The following is a 27248-nucleotide window of genomic DNA, read 5'->3' as shown; positions in this document are numbered from 1 at the left end:
GGTTTGTACGTGCACCATGAGCACAGCGCTGGGAAGTGAGGCTGTGGGTCCGTGTGAGTTGGCGGTAAGAGAAGCCAGGAGCGACAGCGTTTCAGGGACTGGTGAACAGGGAGAGGGGATAAGAGGGGGTTGGGGGAACAGTTTCAAAAATTGAGGGGCTCACATGGGAAACGTCATCTTAAAGATCTTTAGAACAGAGCAGCTGCCGGTAAGGAAAAGCCTACAGTGGCCAGATGGGTACGTGGCTGATGTGAAGGGAGTTCACCTTTTTCTTTCCATCTTCCCCAGCCTTCTCGTCTAGGTCAAGAACATTAAAAAAAACTAGAGTGTTAAGTCTAAACCCAGTTTTTAATCCTGGGGTCACTATGTGCTAGCTGTGAGAACATGAGGGACTTCCTTCATTTTGAGCCAAAGACAGAAGTACGTCCAGAACAGACAATGCACACGGACAGGGTGAAGTTCCTTAGAACATGTAACGCATGGATGCACAGCCTCTGGAATAGCCGTCCGAGCACACCATCCCCCTGTCCTCGGGGGCCGTCCTGCGGCCGCGGGAGCTCGCTCTCTGAAAGAGCATTTGAGCGGCGCCCCTGGTTTCTTCTCGAAGCTGAGAAGTAGAGATTGAATGATGGACTAGGGGTGGGCAAGCACCTCAATTACCGGGTTCTGTCTACTCTCTCCAGACAACCTCTGCAAAGTTCGTTTTGTTGTTGTTGTTTAAATATATTTTTATTGATTTCAGAGAGGAAGGGAGAGGGAGAGAGAGCTAGAAACATCAATGATGAGAGAGAATCATTGATCAGCTGCCTCTTGCACGCCCCCTTCTGGGGATCCAGCCCACAACGTGGGCATGTGCCCTTGACCGGAATCGAACCCGGAACCCTTCAGTCTGCAGTCCAACGCTCTATCCACTGAGCCAAACCAGTAAGGGCACAAAGTTCATTTTAGCTGCTAAAAGGCCAGGGCTGACGATTTTGTTCACCATGAAATTTTAAAGCTCAAATAATAAACTCAGATTTCTCTGAGCCCCGAAGCATCGTAAAGACTGAGAGCTAGGGGATTGCAAAGATGGCACCAAATGCTGTGCCAGGGAGGTCTGGGATCCCAAGAGCTTCCACAGAACTTCAGACGAAGCTGGCCAGAGTCCCCACACCGGCAAGAGATGGGCCCTAGCAGGTGTGAGCCCAGGGTCCCCAGCAAAGGGACCACGGAACAGACAAGGGTGGAGGAGATGAAGTGAGGGGCAATTACCTCAGAGAGATCTGGCCCACGTATGCATCACGGTAACCAGGGAGGAACTAGGGAGCAGGCTCACTCACTAGACAGCACCACGGCATTTCCCAAAGGTGAGAGAAAGGATGTGGGATGAGCAGGGAGGTGGAAAACGGGGGGTGCTGGGTAAGCCAGCGATCGCCAGGCCCGGTGACTCCCATCAGGAGAGACAGCCCAGGGAGGATCTTCCTTGCCGATCTCCCAAAGTCCAGAAGTAACAGGATTACCCCACAAGGCGGTGACTCACGGCTGTTAGTCACGAGTACTCTGGCCTCACCAGCGTCTTATCTAATAGGAATTGGGAATCAGTGATGCAGTCGGTATCTGACTGCAAAGAAAATCCAGCCTCTCCTCACAAGGCACTTATGTAACCAACCCTTGAGCCAGGAAAACACTAAACAGCAACACTTAGCAAAACAGCAGGTGACTAATATTTAACCCTAGTTACTGAGTCTATGGAATGTACGACCTGGGATGGAACCGTGGAGTCAATGATTTCTGCTTCATGGAGGCATGAGGGGGAGAGAGGGCACATCCAACCCGCATGCTGTTCACCTCGCCCTGAAGCCCACGCTGACGGATGAAACCCCGGGAACCTTAGCGAAGAGAAAGCGGCATTCCCGGCGCGGGAGCAGGCACATGCGCACACCGTGGCCTTGGGGAAGGCTTCTCCGTCGGCCTCTGCGTGCATGTGTGAAGAGTGGACAGGCAACCCCTAGACTTTGGTTGGAAAACATAATTGGTGGAGACTGGGGATGTTGTCAGCACCTCTAGACCGGCCGGGAATTCCCCCCGGGCTCCCTGCCCCGCACCAGCCTCAGCTGCCTCCTCCAGCAGCATGACCGGAGTCCCAGCGGGCTCAGCGGGCACCTACAGGTGTCGCAAGCAAGGGAGAGGTGAAGGCAGCTCGACTTTATTCTTCAGAAGTAGTTTACCGAGAGCAGATCCTATATCTTTAAGTTGGCCACCTGGATTCCTCCTTTGAAAAAAGCAAGACCGGTGGAAATTCAAACACTCAAGTGTATACATTTTGAATTAATAATTTAAAAATAGGATAAGTGGGGCCCTGAAATATGTATTTTCTAACTGTACTTGCCCACTATGATAGTTGCTGTTTGGTCTTCCCAATCAATAGATTTCAAATGCGGGAAATTAATGAAATGCATTTCACGGAGAATTATGTGGAGAAGAGTGATCATAGGTCCAGTGAGTAATTCAATTTTTTTAATATAGATTTTTTTCAGTATATTTTTATTGATTTCAGAGAGGAAGGGAGAGAAACAGAAACATCAATGATGAGAGAGAATCATTGATCGACTGCCTCCTGCACGCCCTACACTGGGGATGGAGCCTGCAACCCGGGCACGTGCCCTGACCGGAATTGAACCGTGACCTCCTGATTCATAGGTTGACGCTCAACCACTGAGTCACGCAGCGGGCGAGTAATCCAATTCTGATTTCTGATAAGGAATGGAATCTGTCTACCTCAGTTAATTTGGCTCACTAGTGCTACATCTGCCCCGGCCACCGTATAGGACATGTGAACAGCACTGTGTCCCACACGGCAGGACTACAGGCTGGAGTTCAAAGTCTTTCACGCTTCACTTGCTTACCTAAGAGTTCTGTACGTTGGGAGAGAGATGGAGTCAATATTGTGTGGAAACAGAGATGCCTCATAGAAAGGACCGCTGTCCACTCCTGACAGAACTGGTGCCTGAAAGTGCCCAGGCCACCCTGAGAGTTGGCTGAACAAAAGTACCCTCCTAAATTGGCATCTTGTTTTACAAGATCCTTTGAATTACATTTCTACCCCCTCATTTTTTGTTGTTGTTTACTTTTTATTTCATAATCATACACTGAGCTCTGCAATCCAGCTGGACTGGGAAGTGGTGAGGACAACATGGAACCCAATGAGCTGCAGCAAGAGCACGAAGGGGACCGGACATTCGAAGCAGATGGGGTGCAGGGGCGCTCTCCTGAGCGACAGAAGGAATGGTCGGTGGTTAAGATAAAACCCAGGTCAGATAGACTAGAGGCGTCCACAGTGAGCAACGGTGGTCTGCTGGTCTGGCCCTTCCTGCCCCCAGCTCCATGGCTGCCGGCCCCCTCCGTGCCGTCGCTCACCTGGCGAAGACCACACACTTGCCACCCGCCCTCTCAGGCTTGGGGGTGCAGAGAAAAATTGGGAGCCCTTGTGCTGGGTCCAGCGTGCTTCAGGATGAAATTCTTGTCATCAGATTTCTCCGCATGGACGGACCTGCCTCCTGTGCCATCATGGGTGTGAGGTCACCAGCTGGCACATCAATCCGGAATGTTCTGTGAAAGCAGGAACCTCTGTAACCAGATCCTTCCTCCCCAGGGCTGAGAGCGCGAGGGTGTTCTGCCGTCTTTGGGACTTTGTCTGCAAACAGGTCGAGGGCTCGCATGGGCAGCCATGTGGAAGGACACGGTGGTTCCCCATGGCTGGGCACGGCGGCCCCAGGGCGGTGGCGTCTGCTAGGCCCCCAGAAGCCTGGCTCTGGTTTTGAGGCTCAGCATGACCCAGCCCTACCTGGTGCAGCTCTACTCCGCAAGCACCGGGCCTGCCTTCCCACGGGCCCCTGCTCTGCCAGAGACCTGCCCCTACTCAGCGTGGGCCCTAAGCAAACCGTTTTCACAAAGGAATGAATTCAAGACCTACCCATCCTCAAGGCCAAGTTCAAACTTTAGATTATTTACCAATCCTTTCCTGACCAGCACAGTCTGAAGGTACAGTGGCTCAATCCAGATTTGTTACTGTCCTGCCCTCACAGAGCCCAGAGCGCAGTGGGTACTGCATGTTGAAACGTGAATGTTCTGTACAAACAGACTCATTGATACAGAGAACAAAAGGATGGTCACCAGCTGGGAGGAGGGGTTGGGAGATGAGTGGAAAAGGTGAGAGGGATTAAGTACCAATTGCCAGTTATGAAAATAGTCACAGGGATGTAAAGCACAGCATAGGGAATATAGTTAATATCATAAAAACTATGTATGATGCCAGATGGGAACTGGATTTATCGGGGTGATCACTCCATCGTAAGTTACATAAATATATAATCACTATGTTGTACGCCTGAAACTACTATAATATTGCATGTCAACTGTAATTGAAAAAGAAAAAAGTAAACCTGCTGTTATTGTTGTACATATGTATTGAGCTCCCACGAGGCTCCAAGCACCAGCTGAGGTACCCTTTGAGTTCTCATTTAACCCTAATGGCCCATTTTATAAGGAAAAACAAACAAAGACTCTGGAAAGTTACAAGTTGGTTTCCCATGGCTATTTGGATAAGCAACAGAACCTGGATTCCAACCCACCTGAGTCTGGGCTCCTCCTCCCCAGCCTCCCAACATGAAGAAGACGTTGTAGGAGACTCAGGCCGTTAGGCTGGGAGGAGGAAGGCATCCCAGGCGAGAGAAGCGGTACAGGCGAGTTCAGGAATGGTGAGTGGCTCCGAGCGCCCGGAGAACAGGTGTAGGTGGCAAGGATGACGGTTAGACTGTAAAGTGCCTCGGACTCAGTCCTGTCGATTCCAGAGGAGCTTCAGTGTCCATGAGGCTTGGAGCCTTAGAAGCTGGTGGTCTCAGACCACGAGCAGCCCTCCCTCCCTGTCATTGAAAAGCTAGCAGGTCGCCCTGGCTGGTTTGGCTCGGTGGGTAAAGCCTTGGCCTGAGGACTGAAGGATCCGGGGTTCGATTCTGGTCGAGGGCATATGCCTGGTTGTGGGTTCGATCCCCAGTAGAGGGCATGCAGGAGGCAGCCAATCAGTGATTCTCTCTCATCATTGATGTTTCTCTCTCTCTCCCTCTCCCTTCCTCTCCGAATAAAAATATATTTAAAAAGAAAAACTAGCAGGTGCCCTTTCCTGTTTATCAAAGCTCCTTGCAACTGCCAGGTTCCTTCCTTCTTTCCCAGGATTCCTTCCTTCCTTCCTTCCTTCCTTCCTTCCTTCCTTCCTTCCTTCCTTCCTTCCTTTCTTCCTTCCTTCCTTCCTTCCTTCCTTCCTTCCTTCCTTCCTTCCTTCCTTCCCAGGATTCCTTCCCAGGGTTCCTTGGTTCTTTCCTTCCTTCCTTTCTTCCTTCCTTCCCAAGGTTCCTTCCTTCCTTCCCAGGGTGGGTTCCTTCCTTCTTCCTTCCTTCCTTCCTTCCTTCCTTCCTTCCTTCCTTCCTTCCTTCCTCCTTCCTTCCTTCCCAGGGTGGGTTCGTTCATTCCTCCTTCCTTCCTTCCTTCCTCCCTCCCTTCCTTCCCAGGGTCCTCCCTCCCCAGGGTCCTTCCTTCCCCGGATCATGCCCCTCACAAAGCTGTGTGAAGATCATCAGAATACACTGCAGGTGTGCTAGCACAAAGTGCCTTCTCCCATCCAATCCTCGTAACACTAGGAAGCAGGTTCCATTATGCCTGTTGGACTGTGAGGAAATGGAGACAGAGAGGAAGAATCCGTCTGCTCGGGAATGCAGGCTTCCAGTCCCAGCACCCATACCCTTAATCATGTAGCCACGACTCCAGCCAGGCAGAGATGAGAGAGATCTGAGCAGTCCCTCGTCAAGGACCAAGGTGAGGCGCTGCCGAGATGTAAGGAAAATGTGTCTCGCTCTAACTTGCTACTCTCACCAAATTCCTATGCAACAAATGCAAAAGTCATTTAACCAAGATGTAAAATAGAGACGCCCATTCCTGCATGATCAGACTTGGGACCGCAGATGGCCCGAGAGAGTATCCGAATTCTTCAGCCTCTCTCCTTGGGAGCAACTTATAAAAACATCCTGATTCTATGCTGCAGTTCCTTCCATTTACCCAAACATCTCAGCACCTCCTCTGCCGGGGTCTGAGGAGCCGGGATGACAGCAGGTAACACAACGGACAAGATCCCTGAAGCTGAACACCTGGCAGAGGTGGCATCTAGGAAGTGAACAAGATGGATTCTGAGAATGGCTACTTATGAGGGATACGGTGACGGTGACGGGGTGGAGGGGACACTGGGGAGCTAGCATTGTCATTCATACCCAAGTGACGAGAAGGAGCCAGCCTTCAAAGGATCTATCTACTTGGTGGGCTGGAAAGAACAGGGGTGACTGTGAAGTCTCAACTCCTTATCATAGAAGAGTAAATACAAGCTCGATGAGATTAACCGACGGGACAAGGTCTCCCACCAGCCACGAGGCTGTTTCTCCTGCTCGTCCACAGAGCCTTTGGATACATCATTAGAAATGTTTTGTGGAATCTAACAAACAAAATAAACTGATGAACAAAATAGATCCAGAGACATAGAAGCATGGAACAGACTGTCGAATCACAGAAGGAAGGCAGGGATGGGGGTGGGAAGAGATTAACCAAAGAACTTACACGCATATATGCATAACCCATGGACACAGACAATAGTGTGGTGAAGGCTTGGGGGGCAGGATGGAGGGGGCCAGTGGTGGCGGGGGGGGGGAGGCAACTGTAATATTTTCAACAATAAAGATTAATTTTTTTAAAAAAGAAATGTAAGCACCTTTGTGTTTCTGCTCAAACACATGTTTATCATTTTACTTTCGGTACAGCCTTCAGCAGAAGACGCGAGCCTGCGATAGACGATGAAACCGAGGCTCCAGCTGGCTAAGTGCTTGTCTGCTAGCCTGTCAGCAACAACTGCATCAACCAGGCGATTGGGATTCCGCCCCACGTTCCTTCCCTGGATGAGAGGCAGCTGTCTGTGGACATAAGACAGCTTTACTGGCAATTTCCTAGTTTATGGTGCAAGGAACATGCAAAAGGATCCGAGATAAGACCAATTTACTTAGTCATAACACAGAGACTCAAAGTCCCTGAGCTGTTCACTTCGGGAAAGAGCACGTGACTCCAGGTGACTGGACCCCAGGACCTGAGACAGGCGGCCCCGTGACTACTGGTGGGGAGTGAGGGCGTGCCCTGCAGCCTCCCGGGGACTGGGACCAAGGAGGAATGCGTTCTCACGGAGCCGGCCAGAACCGGATTCTCCTCAGCGGGTGAGCCCTTAGACCAGACGAAAGCCACACTGCAGCCCCTTGACCCCTCTGCTTAGGAAAGACGCTCCCACACCTGCACGCACACGAGAATCATCCGGGTGAGTCTGCATAAAACCAAGATTTTCAGACCCACACAAACCCCAAAGGGCTGGGGATCCCAAAGGCTAGAGCCTGGAGAGCTCCATTAACGTTCAGCCCAGAAACCCACTGGTTCCCCACGTCTCAGTGCGCAATGGACTGCGAAGAAGAGCGATGCCTTTAGTATCCAGTTGCATTAGGTTGTGTCCTTTAAGGAAATCTCTAACCCCCAAGCCTTGCCCAGCGGGAAGGTGCCGTGAAGATCTCCCCGTGGCCTGTGAGGTCTGTTGTCTCCCTCCCCGTGGCCGCACATCAGACCTCCACGCAGCCTGGGAAGCTTCTCTACAGACCAGCTGGCCTCCGTGCAAGCGCTGGAGCATCTCAGGCAGAGAATCCAGGAGAACAGTCCTCACACCCCCTCACACACACACACCCCCACCACCAGCCGGCCTGGCTCCGGGCTCCTGCCCCACCAGCCTCTCTTCTGCCCTGGACGGCCAGCCGCCGCTTAGAAAAGGGAAAAGGGAAAGAAAGACGGTGGCTCAGGCCCCGGTGGCCAGCCCCCCGTCGGGGGACGCAGAGTCCGTTCTTACCTGGGTCTGGGAGGAAGCGCTCGCTGCTGGGTCCACTTGGGAATCCACTCTGCTGGTGAGCTGTTGCCTCGGGACTCACTGGACTTTGAACAAAGATTGATTTAAAAGCTGATGTATTTAACAGGGACACATGGTCTGAGTTCAAGTGACCTCTGTCCTGCTTCCTGCCAGCTGGCTGGGCGCTGAGCTGGGCAAACCCAATGCACTGACCCACCAGCCTACCCGTGCGGGATGCCACCGCTTGCCAGCCCCTCCCAGACAAGAGGAGGGCAGAGAAGAGGGGAGGGCGCCCGGGAGGAGGTGCCTCTGCCTTCCTCGGGTCTCTCCGCGCGGCAGATGCCTGGTCACATCCAACCAACACCCAACGCCCAGGAGCCTCCCCTGTCTCCCAGCCCAAGGTCAGGGCTGAGGGTCACCTGAGCACCATCATCCATGAGGTCTTGCTGGGGCGCAGGAACCTGTGCAGCCACCCCCCGTAGGAGGCCAGGAGGCCAGTGAGCCCATCAATGCAGTCTCGCCCCTCCCGGCCCATCCTTTCTCACCGGCAGCGGGAGTTCTCCCGCTCGCTCCCTGGGAGTTGAGCAGTAAATGGCTTCTACCGCCCAGCTCTCTTCCTCTTGTAACACACACTCTCTCTCACCTGAGAGCTGCTCCTCTCCCACCCCCTCTCCCTCTCCCACTCCCTCTCTCACCTGAGAGCTGCTCAACTGTCTCCCCGTCACACTCAGAGCCTCGCAGACAAACCCGGCCAGGTAGGTGGGAGGCCTCTCTCTGAGCTCCTCTCAGCCCCAGGCCCCAGACGGGCCAGCAGCTGATCCCGATCAGCAGCACCCACACAGGCCAGCCCAGCTCCCAGCTCCTCGCTGACCTGGATCCTCAGCCCACACTGGAAATCAGGGCAAGAGATGGCTCCAGGCAGTGAGGCAAAGCGAGCCACAGGCTGAGGAGGGGGCAGCCTCCCCCTCCACCCACACTGGGAAGGCCCTGGTCTTCGCTGGGCCTGGGCCGCCCCCAACAATGCATGGCCAAGCCTGAGGGTAAAGAAATGCTCACAAATGACGACCATGTGAGCAGCTAACTCAGTCAGGTCAGGTCATCCCCACCTTGACGCTATGCGCCCCGAGCCTCCGTAAACCTCCAAAGCAAAGGGGAGAACGGGAAATCTGGACTTAAAATCAGGACACCTGGGTTCAAATTCTGACGCTACCACTTCCCAGGTGTTTGATCTAAAGTAATTCATCTGCACGGGCCCTCACCAGGGACCAAACCTGAAACCTGGGTATGTGCTCTGACCGGGGATGGAACCTCCAATCTTTCAGTGTACGGAACGACGCTCCAACCCACTGAGCAACACCAGCCAGGACTACAGATTTCTTTTTTATATTGAGTCAAAGCATCTCACACTTCCACCCACAGGTCCTGATGGCTCCCTCGGAGCTGCCCTAATTCACTCTTTATATACTTCGCAGCCTTGAAATACTGGAAGACTGGACATTCTCCATAAACCTCATTCCTCAAGGTGGTCTGCCTATGCCATGACTTCAGGACTTCTCGCCCTGGACCCTGGCCCATTTGTTGATGTCCCTCTTAAAATCAAGGACCTAGCCCTAACAGTTAGGGCTCAGTGGCTAGAGCATTGGCCTGCAGACTCAAGGGTCCCAAGTTCGATTCCGGTCAAGGGCATGTACCTTAGTTGCAGGCACATCCCCAGTAAGGAGTGTGCAGGAGGCAGCTGATACATGTTTCTCTCTCATCGATGTTTCTAACTCTCTATCCCTCTCCCTTCCTCTCTGTAAAAAATCAATAAAATACATTTTTTTTAAAAATCAAGGACCTAGCCCTGGCTGGTGTAGCTCAGTGGTTGGAGTGTTGGCCCATGCACTAAAGGGTCTCAGGTTTGATTCGGGTCAAGGGCACGTGCAGGAGGCAACCAATCGATGCATCTCTCTCACATCAATGTTGCGCGCGCTCTCTCTCCCCTCCCACTCTCTCTAAAAATCAATGGGAAAAAATATCCTCGGGTGAGGAGTAACAACAAGAACGAAAAGCAAGGAGCTAAAGGGGAACCTTTAAAGTGCGGTCACTGTTCTACAGCGTGAGTGTGGAGGTGGCTATGCAATTGTCTACAATTATTGAATTTCACCAAACTGTACCCCTAAAACAGGTGGATTATATTACATGTAAATAGTACCATGATTTTTAAATTAAGGAGCATAAGTGAGTAATATTTATTCTTGAAACTTCTAAAACAAAAAAAGTTGTATGACTCACACACACACAGAAAGTCAGCCCTGCCCCGGCCGGTTTGGCTCAGTGGATAGAGCGTTGGCCTGTGGACTGAAGGGTCCCGGGTTCGAATCTGGTCCAGGGCACATGCCTCGGTTGCAGGCTCCTGGCCTTGGTCAGGGGCATGCGGGAGGCAACCAATCGATGTGTCTCTCTCACATCGGTGTTTCTCTCTGTCTCTCCCTCTCCCTTCCACTCGCTCTAAAAATCGATGGGAAAAATATCCTTGGATAAGGATTAAAAGAGAGAGAGAGAGAGATTTCTCAGACTCACCCTCAGTATGGTAAATGGGAACATGGGCCCCTTCCCAAGCTTTAGCTCCCCTCCCACCCGGTGGGAATACGATGAAGGCCATCAGTAAGCAGACTGTGGGACTTGGGAGCCTGGCCAGCTCCTCCGTCAAGAAACGGCCAAACTGCCCAGCTGGTATGGCTCAGTGGTTGAGCATCAACCCATGAACCAAGAGGTCACCGGTTCGATTCTGGGTCAGGGCATATGCCCAGGTTTTAGGCTCGATCCCCAGTAGGGGTGTGCAGGAGGCAGCCGACGGGTGGTTCCCTCTCATCGATGTTTCTATCTCCCCATCCCTCTCCCTTCCTCTCTCTCTAAAAATCAATAAAAACATATTTTTTTTAAAAAGGAAACTGGCCGAAACCGGTTTGGCTCAGTGGATAGAGCGTCGGCCTGTGGACTGAAAGGTCCCGGGTTCAATTCCGGTCAAGGGCATGTACCTTGGTTGCAGGCACATCCCCAGTGGGGTGTGTGCAGGAGGCAGCTGATTGATGTTTCTGGCTATCTCTCTCCCTTTCTCTCTGTAAAAAATCAATAAAATATATATTTTAAAAAAAAAAGGAAACTGCTCTCAGATGTGAGGCCGAAAGTGACTGCAGAGAACAGCTTGGTCTCACGCAGCTGGTGCGCAAGCACCGAGATGAGAGCTCGGAGTGTGGCATCAGCATCCCGCAGCGCTGTATGAATCCTACACCTGCCATCCACAGCTCTGTGCTTTTATTGGGAGCTCGGTGCACCTGCCATCCACAGCTCTGTGTTTTTATTGGGAGCTCGGTGCACCTGCCATCCACAGCTCTGTGTTTTTATTGGGAGCTCGGTGCACCTGCCATCCACAGCTCTGTGTTTTTATTGGGAGCTCGGTGCACCTGCCATCCACAGCTCTGTGTTTTTATTGGGAGCTCGGTGCACCTGCCATCCACAGCTCTGTGTTTTTATTGGGAGCTCGGTGCGCCTGCCATCCACAGCTCTGTGTTTTTATTGGGAGCTCGGTGCACCTGCCATCCACAGCTCTGTGTTTTTATTGGGAGCTCGGTGCACCTGCCATCCACAGCTCTGTTTTTATTGGGAGCTCGGTGCACCTGCCATCCACAGCTCTGTGTTTTTATTGGGAGCTCGGTGTCGTCTGGGCTTTATCGGTGGGAACGGCAGCCCGGCTGGAGGGTTTCCTTTTGTGTTTGTCAGGCAGCGGCTCTCCACGCCCAGGGTGAGGAGGAAAGGGCTGACAACCTGGAGCCGATGTGTGTGAGTTACTTGCCTCAGTGTTTCCAGATCCTGCAAATAACTCAAGTCAGCCAGAGCCCCAGCCCCTCCGAAAGGCACATCGAGGCTGGGCATTTTTTATTTTTAAATGTATTTTATTGATTTTTTACAAAGAGGGAGAGGGAGAGTTAGAAACATCCATGTGAGAGAAACATCGATCAGCTGCCCCCCCCCCCGCACCCCTCCCCCGCACTGGGGGTGTGCCTGCAACCAAGGCACATGCCCCTGACCAGAATCGAACCCAGGACCTTTCAGTCCACAGGCTGATGCTCTATCCACTGAACCAAACCGGTTAGGGCCCGAGGCTGGGCATTTGCAGGACAGAATCTGTTTTTCTTCCCGAGTCCAGGCCAATCTAGCAGTTTCCTCACTCTCCCTGACCCGTCTTCCCTTGTTGTTTTTTCCATGAACAGATCCCCTTTTCATACTGATAACTTACGTTTACTAAGTATTTTCTGTCTCTCCCCCACCAAAATGTAAGTCCCCCCGCGCGGAGATCTATGTTGTGTCACTGTGGCCCACAGTGCCTGGAACACACGTCTAGCTTAGAGCCAGCTTTCAACACGTTATTGAATTAACGAGTGAGTGAGTGACTCGCCTTCGCCACAGGACTGGTTTCCGGCCCATCCTCCCCTGCGAATGCAGCTGTTTGCGGCTCTCAGCTCTGCCCGGGGCTCCGTTCTTGGTCTCATCTGTCCCTCAGTGACCCTGTGAAGAAAACTTCTTCCACGTTCAACTATCTATTTTTAAAAAATAGTTTTCTATATTTCACCCAGTGTTTCTACGGACTTTGTAGAGGGAGGGAGGGTGTTCAGATGATCTAGTCTGTCATGTCTGAGGAATGGTTCCACCACTTCGCAGTCACTTTGCCTCTCAAAGCTCCAGCTTTTTCTTCTGTAAAATACAGGTCATACTAACGACCTCATAGTGTTTCTTTTTTTTTTTTAATTTTTAAATACATTTTTATTCATTTCAGAGAGGAAGGGAGAGGGAGAGAGAGATAGAAACATCAATGATGACAGGGAATCATTGATTGGCTGCCTCTTGCACGACCCCCACTGGGGATCAAGCCCGAAACCCGGGCATGTGCCCTTGACTGGAATCGAACCCGGGACCCTTCAGTCCACAGGCCGATGCTCTATCCACTGAGCCAAACCAGCTAGGGCCTCATAGTGTTTCTTGAAGCCTTAAGGAAGAAGGCGTGTGTACATCCCCCAGAACCAGGAAAGGGCCCAGTACATAATCACATTATTAATGTTTTTGTAAGAACAAGCCCTCTTACTTTATGGGCACACCTGGTACAGGGAGGCTTGTGGAAATAAATGGGCTACAAGTACACATTGGGCAACTTAGGAGTTCAGGATATGTGGTGGCATTCCTGCCCACTCACAACACAGTGTTTTGTGCAAATGGTCAGAAACAGAAAACTGGAAAGACTTCTCAATGCTTCCCAATGTTTTCCCGCCGTGTCCCATAGAGAAGTTGATCATGGTTGTATAATTCACTAGGGTAAACAGCTGTGTCTGTCCACGGCGGGAGTGACCTGCTTCGGCCAGGCTAGCTGCCCAGGCTCTGCCCAGACTACCAAAGGGTCACTGTGGGACAGGTTGAGGGGATCAATACTCTAGCATACTTTTAGAAAACTATCAAACATCATTGAGGGCAACTAAAGAAAACTTAAATAAATGGAGGTTATACCATATCCATGGATTGAAGCTTCAGCACTGTAAAGATGTCGGTTCTCTCCAAATTGATTTACAGATCAATGTATTTACAATCAAAATTCCCCAGGGTTTGTTTGGTTATTTGGCTTTTGGTTGACCTTGATGAGCTAGTTCTGAAAAATAAGAAGAAGGAACGAGTTTCTCTACTGGGTAACAAGACAGTAGAGTGGCAGTAATTGCTACAGTCTGGGATGGACAGAAAGCAGACAAATGGACCAATGGAATATTCTAGAAAGCCTCAACACAGACCCATTCATTCAAATAAAACAGTTGATTCATGACAAAGAACAGAGGGAACAGTGGTGTGTGTTTTCTTTTTTCAATAATTTTCTCTGATATATTCCTCTTGGGCTGTTTTATCTCATCAATATGATATGTATGAGATTCATCCATGTTGCTATGTGCAGTTGCTTATTTTCATTCTGGGCTTCCATTTATAAAGGGGTGGGGGGGCAAAGTAAGTTAAATTACAAGTTATAAGTACCTAAAAGATAAATCATAAGTAATGATATGAAATAAGAACAATAATGAGAAGACAAATAATACTAATAAATAATACAGTAATTAATACATAATAATACAAGAATGAACTGTGTTGCCCTAGGGCCTAGCCGGTTTGGCTCAGTGGATGGAGCGTCAGCCTGTGGACTGGAGGGTCCCGGGTTCGATTCTGGTCAAGGGCACATGCCCGGGTTGCAGGCTCGATCCCCAGTAGGGGGTGTGCGGGAGGCAGCTGATCAATGATTCCCTCTCATCATTGATGTTTCTATCTCTCTCTCCCTCTCCCTTCCTCTCTGAAATCAATAAAAAATATATATTAAAAAAAAAGAACTGTGTTTCGTGTACTCACAACCTTAAACCTACTTGTGCCCACCCGTTACTGTCCGGATGTCAGGCAGCACTCAGGGTGATGCCTGCCGAGGTGGGAACACACGGCCCTGACTTCTGGATGCTGCAAGATTCTAGCTCTTGAGCGGAGTGGTGGTCACACAGGTGCTTGTGACTAAATCTTAGCTGTGTGTTTGGGTTCTATGCACTTTCCGGAATGTATGTGATGTCAGACAGTTAATGAGGCTCAGAGCTAAGGCACGCTAACAGGCATGCTATGTGTATAGCGCCCCGGGGTGAACAGCAGCTCGTCAAGGCTGGCCGTGACTACCTGATGGCTTCAGCTGCCCTCAGCCCTGCCCGGCGTACCCGCAGTCAGAAGGGACCCAGGTCTCGGCAGGGCGTACCTCGGCACTCCTGGCAGGAATCTTTTCTCTGCCTCAGTGCTTTTTAATGTGATGACATTTGCCATCTTAACTATTTCTGAGTACACCGTGCAGAGGCATTCAGCACAGTCCCACGCACCCAGCACCGCATCCATCCCCAGAACGATCTCATCTTCCCGACCTGAAACTCCACACCCACTGAGCAGCCCCTGCTCATGGTCTGCCCTCCAGGCCCTGGCAACCCCATTCTCCTCTCTGCCTATGGGTTGGACCACCCCCCTCAGGTGAGCGGAACCGTGCAGTATTTGTCCTGCTGTGGCTGGCTCATGTCACTTAGAAAGGCCTTCAAGGCTCATCCGTGTTGTAGCACGCATCAGATTTCCCCCCTCTTTAAGGCAGAATAATATTCCATTGTATGTGTACAACACGTTCTATTTATCCACTCATCTGGCAATAAATGGATTACTTCCACCTTTCGGCCACTGTGAACAATGCTGCTATGAACATGCACGTACAACTATCTGTTTGAGTCTCTGCTATCCATTGTTTGGGGTATATATCCGGAAGTGGAATTGCTGACCACATGGTAATTTTATATTTAATTTTTTGAGGAACTGCCATGCTGGTTTTCACAGTAGCTGCACCATTTTACATTTCTATCCATGATGCACCGGGTTCCAGTTTCTCCACATCCTCACCAACACTTAGTCTTTTCTGTGGCGTCTTTTTAAATAATAGTCATCCGGATGGGTATAAGGTGACATCTGATGGCTTTACGTTGCATTTTCCTAAAAATGAATAAGGTGGAGCATACTTTCATGTGCTTATTTACCTTTTGTATGCCTTCTTTGGCGAATCTGTTCAAGTCCTTTGCCCATTTTTAAATCAGGCAGCTCAATTTTTTGTTGTTGAGTTGTACCTCCTCACTTTTTTTTTTAAATATATTTTATTGACTTTTTACAGAGAGGAAGAGAGAGGGATAGAGAGTTAGAAACATCGATGAGAGAGAAACATCGATCAGCTGCCTCTTGCACACCCCCTACTGGGGATGTGCCCGCAACCAAGGTACATGCCCTTGACTGGAATCGAACCTGGGACCCTTGAGTCCGCAGGCCGACGCTCTATCCACTGAGCCAAACCGGTTTCGGCCCTCCTCACTTTTTGACGATGAAACTAAGATCCAGAGAGATAAAGTGACTTGGCCAAAGGCACTCGGGTTCATAGCAGAGCCGTGGCTTACATGCCGCTCTCACGGCCGAGGCCAGCCCTTCCTACTCCATCAGTCTGCCTGGCTCGGGACAGGTTCCCCGCCTCCACCTTCACTTTTGAGATCCATCTCTGATAGCCCCCAATTTTCACTCCAGCTTCCGATCTGATCACCGCAGCATCACCAAGTTTTTTAGCGGCTCATTACCTTACTCAGAGCCGGCACTCTAGGCTCCAGGGGTTTCCCGTCCCCGGTCCCTGTCCTGAGTCTCCCCTTTCACTCACCCTCATGCTGCTCCGGCCTCACCCACCACCTGCAGAGGCCGGCTGTGTAGCCCGCAGCCGCTGGAGAAATGCATGAGGCCGGGGTGCACATGCAGACCTGAGGTCAATGGCTTACAGCTGTGCCAGGGGTGGGGGCGGGGCAAAGCCGCTCTCCTCTGTTGCTTCACACACTGTGGCCCCACATGACTGCTGATCTAGTCTTTTTCACCAACCAGGTAGCAGGTCAGCGGAGGCCTGAGAACCCCCGGAGAGCGGCGAATTATTAACACTCACAAGCTGGCTGCAAAGGATACCTCAGCTGTCATTTCCTCCCTCTCCCTTTTCCCAGCTGAGGTGTCAGAATACCCAATCCTTTTCCACCAAAAGGAAAGCTGAGGAGCAGGCAGGAGCAGGCCGCGCCGGGTTCCTGTGGGTACCGGTTCCTGTGGGTACCGGTTCCTGTGGGTACCAGTCCAGGCACTCAGAATACAGATTAGTCTCTATTGCCTCTTTCTGATAAACTCGGTGGTCCCTGGGACATTCCCCCCCGCCCAGCCCCTTTTTCCAATGACATTCAATATTATTTTATACTAGAGGCCTGGTGCACAAATTCGTGCACCAGTGGTGTCCCTTGGCCTGGCCTGCAGGATCGGGCCAAAACTGGCTCTCCGATATCCCCCGAAGGGTCCGGGATTATGAGAGGGCGCAGGCCAGGCCGAGGGACCTCACTGGTGCACAATCAGGACCAGCTGGTGCACAACCCAGGGAGGAATGCGGGAGGTTGGCCAGCCAGGGAGGGACTGTGGGAGGACTCCAGGGCCTGTCTGGCCCGTCTTGCCCAGTTCTGATGGGCCAGATACCAGCAGCAAGCTAACCTACCAGTTGGAGCGTCTGCCCCCTAGTGGTCAGTGCACATCATAGCAAGTGGTTGAGAGGCCTTAGCATATCATTAGCATATTATGCTTTGATTGGTTGAACGGCCGACCAGTCAACCAGACACTTAGCATATTAGGCTTTTATTATATAGGATTAGCTTCAGGTGAATAGCATAGTGATGATTTATGAAGTGACTCCCCCAATAACTCTAGTACCCCCTGGTCCATACATAGTTATTGCACTATTATTGACTATACTAGAAGCCCGGTGCACGAAATTCGTGCACGGCGGGGGGTTGTCCCTCAGCCCAGCCTGTACCCTCTCCAATCTGGGACTCCTGGAGGGATGTCCGACTGCCCATTTAGGCCCGATCCCACCAGGATCGGGCCTAAACGGGCAGTCGGACATACCTCTCACAATCCAGGACTGCTGGCTCCCAACTGCTTGCCTGCCTGCCTTCCTGATTGCCCCTAACCGCTTCTGCCTGCCAGCCTGATCACCCCCTAACCACTCCGCTGCCAGCCTGGTTGATGCTTAACTGTTCCCCTGCCAGCCTGTTTGCCCCCAACTTCCCTCCTCTGCCAGCCTGGTCACCCCTAACTGCCCTCTCCTGCAGGGTTGATCACCTCCAACTGCCCTCCCTTGCGAACCTGGTCCCTCACAACTGCCCTCCCTTGCAGGCCGGGTGCCTCCCAACTGCCCTCTCCTGCTGGCCATCTTGTGGTGGCCATCTTGTGTCCACATGGGGGCAGGATCTTTGACCACATGGGGGCAGCTATATTGTGTGTTGCAGTGATGATCAATCTGTATATTACTCTTTTATTAGATAGGATAGAGGCCTGGTGCACGGGTGGGGGCCAGCTGGTTTGCCCTGAAGGGTGTCACAGATAAGGGTGGGGGTTCTCTTGGGGCATGGGGCGGCCTGAGCGAGGGGCCTGTGGTGGTTTGCAGGCCGGCCACGCCTCCTGGCAACCCAAGGGGAGGCCCTGGTATCTGGAATTTATTTTCCTTCTACAATTGAAACTTTGTAGCCTGGGGCGGCAGCCATTTCTGGGGCGGCAGCCATTTCTGTGGCAGTTAATTCACCTTCTACAATTGAAACTTTGTAGCCTTAAGCGGGTGAGCCCAGCCAGGGTGTGCGGAAAGCTTTGCTTCCCCTGTTGCCGCCGGCAACGCTGGCCTGCTCTCTCAAGCTCCATTCTGCCGCCATTTGTTTGAATTTGTTTACCTTCTATAATTGAAACTTTGTAGCTTGAGTGGAGGCTTAGGCCTGCAACGGCTATGGAAAGCTTGGCTTGCTCTGTTACCTGGGAAACCTTGTTCTCTGTGGCTGTAGCCATCTTGGATTGGGGTTAATTTGCATACTCGCCCTGATTGGCTGGTGGGTGTGGCTTGGCTGGTGGGTGTGGCTTATGTAGCGGAGTGATGGTTAATTTGCATATTACCATTTTATTAGAGAGGATTCCCTATTCTGTACTTTGCACCCCATGACTGTTTTGTAACTACCAATTTGTAGGACTTAATCCCTTCACCTTTTCACCCAATCCCCCTCCCATTTGGCAACCATCAGTTTGTTCTCTGTATCTAGAAGTGTGAACCCTGTCTTAAAGGGTCAACTTCTCGGGGCCCCCGAGGGACAAGCTTGGGGACAGGAGAACAAAGTGCCAGGGACCTGAAGACCGCACCTCAGCCCGACTCCACCCCTCACAGAGAGACTGGGGACCATCCCACCCAGGGCCAAGCTGGGGCCACGGCCAGTGAGAGAATCAAGCCTAGTGGTTCGAAGCCTGTGGCGTGATCTACAAGACACCCTGGCTCAGAGTATCCCCTCGCTCAGAGTGGTCCCCGTGTCCCCTGGCATTCTTGTTGTTAATCCTCCCCCGAGGATATTTTTCCATTGATGTTTAGAGAAAGTGGAAGGGAGGGGGAGAGACAGAGAAACATCCATGTGAGAGAGACGCATCCATTGGTGGCCTCCCACACGGGCCCGGGGATCGATCCTCCAACCGAGGTATGTGCCCTTGACTGGAATGAACGCTTGCCCAGAATCAAACCCGGGACCCTTCAGTCCTCGGGGCCAATGCTGTATCTGTGACAGGCACCTCGCACTGACACCAGAGAGGTGTTACCGGACAGCCCCTGAGTCCGTGGGAGAGGGCTATTTCCATCCTCGATCCTTGTCTTCTCATATAAATGAATTTATACGAGAGATCGTGACTGCATGGTGAAAAGCCGATTTATTAAAGCTATTAAAGCATGCCCCTTTATTGGAAAAGCAAAGCAAGCAACTAATGTGAAGAGCGGGTTGGGCGGGGGTCCGGGGCGTCACACACCCTCCTGTCCACAGGCCTCACAACCCCTCTGCTGACTGATTTGGTGCAGATTCATTCTCAAGGCCCCTCCTCCTGGGTTTTGGCCTTCTCCGCTTAGGGAGTGACACTGCCGGGTTTTCCTCCCCCCTCCCCCCTCCCTTTCTGCATTCTCTCCTCGGGGAGGTTTCTTTAACCATTTGCTCTGTGTCCTGGGCTGGGGAAGATAATGGCTTGTTAGTTACATGCTGGCTGCATATTGCCCACGCTGTGTGCCCTTGTTTTAACTTTCCTGCCTCAGTTCCCCCATTCCTCCTGCCCTGGGACCCTGTAACACATCCACTGAACCAAGCCGGCTGGGCGCCCTGACATGCTTATTCAGAGAGCAAACTACCCGTGCGCCCCTGCTTCCCCCCTGCTCTAACGCAGGAGGGGATGGGGCGGGTGGGGTGCGGGGGGGGGGGGATGCTTGCTTTCAGCATCCACTGGAGAAGGTGCATGTTCTTCTCGGAAGCCCCGTCAGGATGAGGACGGGGCCATCGAGCTGCCTTCAGGTGGAATCGGGCTATGCCCCACCCCCTCCCCAGCGGTAGGAGTGCCTGCAAGCCCACCCTCGTCAGCGGCTCCTTTGCTAAACATTCTCTGTTCCTTCCCCAGATCATATTGAAAACACCCTGGGAAAAATGGCTGTCTGTGCTGCGCCAGCAAAGCGAAGGCTGCGGCGAGCCTTAGGGCCGAGGAAGCCGGAGCAAGCGCGGACGGCTGCGGGGAGAGCAGGCGGCTCAGGATGGAAACCACGAATCAGATGACGATACTCTCAAGAGAGAACACAGTTTGGGCATCATAAACAGAGAAATTAGCCCACTTCCAAAAGCAGAAAGGAATCTACTGCAACATGGATCAACCTGTTGGACTTAATGCTGCTCTCTGTGGCCAAATAGCAAACAGTCTTTTCCGACGCGGCTTCAGTGTGACACAGGCTTGTACAGCTGCTGGTTTACCGTGGCAATGATCCCATCTTTGACAGCGAACGTATCTTACAGGGGTTTCGTAAGCGTACCATTGAATACAGGGGTTTGAACTGTGAAACCTGGGCCAGAACACGGTGGATTGGCTGGGCTTGTTCTGGGTGGTCTGTACCCCGTTTTCTCGGCCTTTCCTGTGGCCTAGCAGCCAGGTATGCCTCAGCCCGGCTACCAGAGAGAGGAAACATCGTAACCTACTGGATCGGAATTTCCCAACCTGCTTTTAGATGTTATTTCCCAGTTTGCTCCAGACTGGGTTTTCAGCATCCTTAGTTCTAGGCAATACAACTACGTCTAAAGGCTCTTCAGTCGCCTGAACCTGGCCTAGACATCCAGGGATTGTTAAGCAAACGTGTGCACAAAAATTAAACTGTAAGAATAAAAAAGAAAGAAAGAAAGAAAGAAAGAAAACGCCCTGGAGGGCACAGTGTTAAGTCTTTGATTCAAAGATTCAGGCCTCCAAGTCCTGGTTTTCGTCTCTACAAGCAGGTGAGAACCCTGGAGGCCTGGTGTGCGGGGAGGAAAGGCCCACCCACTCAGAGCAAGAGCTTCCGACTTCAGAAAGCCTTCTTTGGGGAAACAATGAAGTCAAGAAGTCCTTCCTGCCCGGCCGGCGTGGCTCCGTGGTTGAGCGTCAACCGATGAACCAGGAGGTCACGGTTCAATTCCCGGTCAGGCACATGCCCAGGTTGCAAGCTCGATCCCCAGTGTGGGGTGTGCAGGAGGCAGTGGATCAATGGTTCTCTCTCATCACTGATGTTTCTCTCTCTCTCTCCCTCGCCCTCTCTCTTCCTCTCTGAAATCAATAAAAATACATTAAAAAATAAAAGAAGAAGGTCCTTCCTCTCGGCGGATTGAGCGTGAGGCCTGTGGCAGGGGCACCTGAGGCTCAGTCCCTCTCCTCCTCAGCCATCCTGCAGAAGCCCTGGCTTCACGCTGTGGTTTTGCTGGAATGAAACATGAAAACAATAGGCCCCGGGAAGGCGGGGACTCCTGGTGCTGTGTGGGGAGACTTGGACGGGACGGGGCGGTGGGTGAGGGGTGGAGGTGAAGGTGGGGGGTGCAGAGGCCAGGAGCATGGGAGGCTCCTTTCCTCAACCCCTTTGGCCAAGGATGGAGCCCTCAGGGGCAGTGGCTGCAGAGGCGGAGGAGGGGGAGGAGGGGCTCAGCCACAGGCCCTATGCCTGTGACTGTGTCCGGGAGGCAGGGTGGACCTGGGGAGGGGAGAGGGGCCTTGCCCCGGAGTGTCCTCACAGCGCGGTGTGGCCTGGGGCGTGTGAGGGGCTGCGCCCCGAGGACAGACGGAGCCGCACCCGCAGCATTCCTGCCATCAGGCGGTGCGTCCTGGAGACGCTCAGGTCGGCCCCCGCGCCGGGCAGTGGAGCAGGTGGCAGCAGCCCGGGCCTGGGCACCGGCGGGAGGCCCGGCTGCGGGAATCTGGCGTCTTCTATGGGCAGGGATGGACAGACTCCGGGAACCACAGGGACTTGGACAGACAGCTTTTTCTCCACCTTCTGTTTAAAGAGATGGAAGCCCCACTTCTAGGAATCTATCCCAAGAAACCAGAAACACCAATCAGAAAGGACATATGCACCCCTATGTTCATAGCAGCACAATTCACCATAGCTAAGATTGGAAACAGCCTAAGTGCCCATCAGCAGATGAGTGGATCAGAAAACTGTGGTACATCTACACAATGGAACACTACGCTGCTATAAAAAAGAAGGAATTCTTACCATTTGCAGCAGCATGGATGGACCTGGAGAGCATTATGTTAAGTGAAATAAGCTAGTTAGAGAAAGATAAATATCACATGATCTCACTCATTTATGGAAAATAAAGAACATTATAACCTGATGAACCAAAACATAGATACAGAGACAGTAAAGCACCGAACAGACTGTCAAATTACAGCAGGAAGCCTGGGGAGTGTCGGGGAGGGGGGGGAAGAGATCAACTGAAGGACTTGTATGCATGCATATAAGCACACCAATGGACACAAGACACTGGGGCGGGGTGGGGATGAGGGCATGTGACAGGGGGTGGAGGAGGCGGGGGAAGGTCAATGGGGGGGGGGAGGAGATATATGTACTACTATGTGTAATACTTTAAACAATAAAAAAAAGTAAAGATTAAAATAAATAAATAAATAAATAAATAAATAAATAAATAAATAAATATGGAAGCCCTAGCCGGTTTGGCTCAGTGGATAGAGCGTAGGCCCACAGACCGAAGGGTCCCGGGTTTGATTCCAGTCAAGGACACATGCCCGGGTTGCGGGCTCGATCCCCAGTAGGGGGCGTGCAGGAGGCAGCCGATCATTGATTCTCTCTCATCATTGATGTTTCTCTCTCTCTCTCCCTCTCCCTTCCTCTCTGAAGTCAATAGAAATATAATAAATAAATAAAGAAGATGGAACTTGAGGTCAATGATCCTTGTGGGCCATTCACTACAGACAGGAAGTGAGAACTGAGCGTGAGGAAGGCCTTCCTCCCACATCTGCCCGGCCATCTTGATGCTCCAACCCCTGCAGCTGCCGCCCCTTCTCCACAGTAACCCGCCCGCCTCCCTCCTCAGATGATGTGCCAACGACCCGGGCACAGGCCCGTGGGCCCGCAGCCGGGGGTGGGAATGGAAATGCCTACACAGCTTTGCTCCAAGTGCCCTCTGGCCCGAGGCTTGGTTTCCTTCCAGAAAAGTCTTGGCTGCGCCACAGGTCAGCTCCCCCCTCCGGGGAAACACCTGCAGCGGGGCGGGCCGCGGCCGGCAGGGAGGGTAGATCCCGCCTCTCCTCCTCCCTCGGCCTCTGATGTGCTTCCTCACGGCGCCCACTGCCCCGTCAGCCACAGGCGCCGTACGCCCCAAACCAAACCAGGGATCAGAGGTGCTTTCCCCACCAGCACCCACGAACACACACACAGCAAGAGCCACGGGGGTGTGGGGGCAGCCCGGGGCCCCACGGGCAACGGCACTAGCACAGCTCTGGGCCGCAGACGTGGCCAGGAAGCCCGCGTGGTGAGTGAGGCGTGGGAACCAGACACAAAGGCAACGTGACCTCCGGCTGCAGGGAGCGCACAGAGCGCACCGTGCCGAGGCCAGTCCCGCCGACGAGGGCCTGGACACACAGGTTCTGCCGGGAGGCGCGGCAGGATGAAGGGCAGGTTGGAACAGCGCCACAGAGAGGGGCTGGAGGAGCCGGGACATCCGGCCGGAGAGGGACTGTGAGCTGGAAGGACTAACACCCGCAGAGACGCGATGGACCGTGCAGACAAGGAGGACCAGGCCACGGGGACAGCCAGCCTGGATTCCGTCCCTACTGTGTGCCAAGCACCATGCTAACTGCTTCCCATACGTTTTCATTTCATTCTAAACGTCAGTCCTACTGTGCAAGTGCGTTTGTTCTTCCCAGTCCGCAGGGAGGCTGGGTGCCTTGCGCAAGACCACGAAGTGGGGGCGTCCGGTGACCGGGCGGCCTGACTCCGGTGCCGCCCAGACACGTGTCTGCGGGCCTCGCCACAGTGAGGAGCCGCGCGTGGAAGCTAAGGTGGGAGGGCAGCACGAGGAGCGTCTGTCAACACCTGGGGGTGTTCAACGGAGAGCGGGGTGCTTTGGGGGTGAGGAGCCGCACACCACTGCAGAGGGGAGAGCAGAGGGCACAGAGGGGGCCACAGACGCATGCAAGGCGCATGGCAGCAGCGGCAGCACCAGGGACGCTGTTAGGAACACAAACCCCGCCGGGAACCTAGTGGATCGGAAACGTGTGTGTGAACAACCGCTAGTGATTCCGATTCTGCCCGCCCCCCCCTCGGGGGGAGCGTGGCTGGCGTGGAAGCCCCGCACCTGCCAGGATGGACCAGCCGTGCCGTCCTTCCCGCTGAGCCCTCACAGTTCCACAGAAGCCAGAAGAAACAGGATGCCAGCCCGGCCGGCGTGGCTCCGTGGCTGAGCATCGACCTATGAACCGGGAGGTCACGGTTTGATTCCGGTCAAGGGCACAGGCCTGGGCTGTGGGCTCGATCCCCAGTAGGGGGCGTGCAGGAGGCAGCCGATCCATGGTTCTCTCTCATCATTGATGTTTCTCTCTCTCTCTCTCCCTCTCCCTTCCTCTCTGAACTCAATAAAAATATTTTTTAATATATGATTTGACATCCAACCAGAGTTCCTTTTAATGTGGAACATTTACCAGTAAGATCTTGAAAACAGTATGTCCGTTTCTAAATTGTGTCATCGGACTCAGGTACCTAGACGGCCACGGCTGCCAGGATATTGGGGGGCTCGGGGCCAGCAGCTGCCCCTCCAGCACACCCACCAGTGCCCTATGTCCCAGCCACGCCAGTCGCTGCACTGCTTTCCAAAAGCCCAGCGCGTCCCTGTACCTGTCGGTTCATACTGTTCTTAGATCGGAAGAACGCTCGCCCTGGCCGTCTGGAACCCTGCCTCCTTTCAAAGCTCAACGCAAATGTCACTCTGTCCCCGAGACACACCGCAGCCCCCTCTCCTCCTCCCGTCCTCCTCTCCTTTCTCGGGTTCTCTCGCCTCGGGGTGCTCAGGCCCTGGGAGCCTCCTGCCCCGTCGCTGGGGAGGGGCCTCTCTCCGCCAAGCGAGCTCTCCTGCAGAGCCGCTCACGCCAACCACACGGCCCCTCACACTCATCTCAACGGGGAGCGACGCTGCACGCGGGCTGGGGAGCCGCAGGGGTTCCACCTCGAACCCCGAGGTCTTTGCAGAGCTGGGAGGGTTTTGCAGTCACAAGTGAGAACACACGTTCGCCCCGCCCTCCGCACCGACAGCCTTGTGGCTTCAGCTCCCTGCACGCTCACGGCAGTCAGCCTCCGGGTGACAGAGACAGAGGAGTCATGCATGTGACCATGTAGGGGCCGCAGTAAGGACCCGGGTTACCAGATGCCAGCCCCGCTTAGCAGTTGATGTCTACGCGGCCACGTGCCCTGTGCCCTGCGGGGGACTGGCCCCGGGGCCAGGATGGTGAGGGCCGTGTATGGAGTGAAAGCCCTCCCGCCCCTTCCCCACACGCGTTTCCCCCTCCCGGCTGCTGGATGGACTTTTTCTGCTGGTGGAGCTGAAGGGTTTGGCGGAGCAGATGTTCCCGTGTCTGCCTCCCCCGACAGCACTTGGGAGGGGGCTGAGCACCGTGTGTAAGGGCCCCAGGGAAGCACAGAGCAGGCCCCTCCACACCGGGGAGTGGCTCTAGGTCCGGCAGGAGCATGTCCCCAGCCCACTTCAGGACAGCCCTCGGGCTCCCGGGGACCCAGCACGGGTCGGCGCTCACGACAGGTGTCTGCTCCCTGGTGTGCTGGATCCCCTCCGGCACTGAGCCCGGCCGGGCCTCGTGCAGTTAGATCCAAATCAATACTCGTTCCTCCAAAGGGTACAATCCTAGAACCTAGGAAGAGTCCCCGCCACCTCCCAGCCATTGACTGCCAAGGAGGAGGACAGAACAGACTGGGTGAGGGGTCACAGGTCATGCCCCGCTCACGCTCCGTCCAGGACCATCTGGGTGCCCCCCCCCCCCCCGCCTCCCCATCCTCCTTGGATCATGCCCTGCCCTCTACGTCCTACTCCGAAGCAAAACCTTCTCTGGGGAAAAGACTTGGCACCTTTCTTTGTACTTAAGACCCAGACTGTCCTCATATCTTCCAGTTACTCCATGGTCAGTCTTATCCCCACGAACTATCAAGTGACAAATCTGTGGCTCCCAAGGTGAGGAGACAATTTCCAAGGGTGGTTTTCTCAGCCCTCGCAGCCCCATCGGCTCTAACACAAGAGACAGGAAGAGGAGAAGGAGAAAGCAACAGAGGAGGAGGGAGGAGAGAGAATGTCACGGTGGCGGTGGAAGAGAGAAGCAGGAAGACCCCTGATTGCTTAAAAAAACACAAACCCCATCCTGCGGTTTTCACAGATCATAGATACCAGTAATGAAGGCAGAGCAAGGCCGGAAGTGAGAGAGGGGGTTTTAACAAGACGAAGAACCAGACAAGAGCTGAGAGCGCGTTCAAGTGTTCCCACCAGAGCCGCCAGCCACAGCAGGAGAGCTTCTGTCCGAAGGTAAAGGGGCCCCGGGCCCGGGCCGGGAGCGGGGTGGGCGGGCGATGACAGAGCTGCTCAAGCAAAGACAGGCCCCCTGGGGTCCCTGAGGAGCCCCGACCCTGCTCTCAGGGCCGCGGACAGAGAAGCGTGCTCACTCTTGTCAGGCGCCCAGGCATTCGGACACTTTCCTCACGTGGGAAAGAACCACACGGGTGTTCATGGGAGGGAAATCGGGGTGAGCGCTGGGAGTCACCGACCTGATGGAGTCGACATCCTTCCTTCTGCTCTCAAATCTCCTGGCCACTTTGTGTTGTTCAGGACTCATGGGGGACAAATCACAACAGTCATTCTTATCGATAAAAAGGAGATAGTTATGCCCGGCCTGCATGGCTCAGTGGTTGAGCATTGACCTGTGAACCAGGAGCACACGGTTCAATTCCCGGTCAGGGCACAGGCCCGGGTTGCGGGCTCGATCCACAGTGCAGGAGGCAGCCGGTCAATGCGTCTCTCTCATCATTGATGTTTCCATCTCTCTCTCTCTCTCTCTCTCCCTCTTTCTTCCTCTCTAAAATCAATTAAAAAAAATTTTTTTTAAAGGAGCTAGTTACTAAAGGCAAGTTACCAGCATTGATCAACTCTCCACCAGACTCCTCACAGCCTGGGACAAGCCACTGGGCTCCCTGGGCTGAGAGCTGGCCGTGCGAGGCCCCTCTGAGGGAGGTACACACCCCAGATGTGTGCTCTGGGGGTGATGCAGCAAGCGGGGTTCAGGCCGCTGGCATGTTTTTGGCCGCGTA

General features: G+C 53.3%; 1 protein-coding gene and 1 pseudogene across 3 annotated transcripts in view; one reads left to right on the top strand and one right to left on the bottom strand.

Moving 5' to 3' along the window:
- Positions 1 to 27248, bottom strand: part of PDZK1 (PDZ domain containing 1) — a 71876-nt gene that overhangs the window by 24612 nt on the left and 20016 nt on the right. The window contains exons 1-2 of one of the 2 annotated variants that reach the window (XM_079761821.1): positions 8494 to 8505; positions 7952 to 8034 (exon numbers count right to left, since the gene is read on the bottom strand). The gene's annotated coding sequence lies outside the window, so the exon portion shown is untranslated. Of the gene's footprint in view, positions 1 to 7951; positions 8035 to 8493; positions 8506 to 27248 lie in introns of those variants that run through there. The other variant, XM_079761822.1, reaches the window with a different exon arrangement.
- LOC307093809 (transmembrane protein 126A-like) lies at positions 19906 to 20775 on the top strand (annotated as a pseudogene). The gene is made up of 2 exons: positions 19906 to 19970; positions 20233 to 20775. The product of its transcript is annotated as a transmembrane protein 126A-like (transcript).

This window comes from Cnephaeus nilssonii (genome assembly GCF_951640355.1).
Source record: "Cnephaeus nilssonii genome assembly, chromosome: 21".
Lineage (NCBI taxonomy): Eukaryota > Metazoa > Chordata > Mammalia > Chiroptera > Vespertilionidae > Cnephaeus > Cnephaeus nilssonii.
Note: the sequence above shows the minus strand (reverse complement) of the source record. Positions and strands in the feature narration are given on the sequence as shown.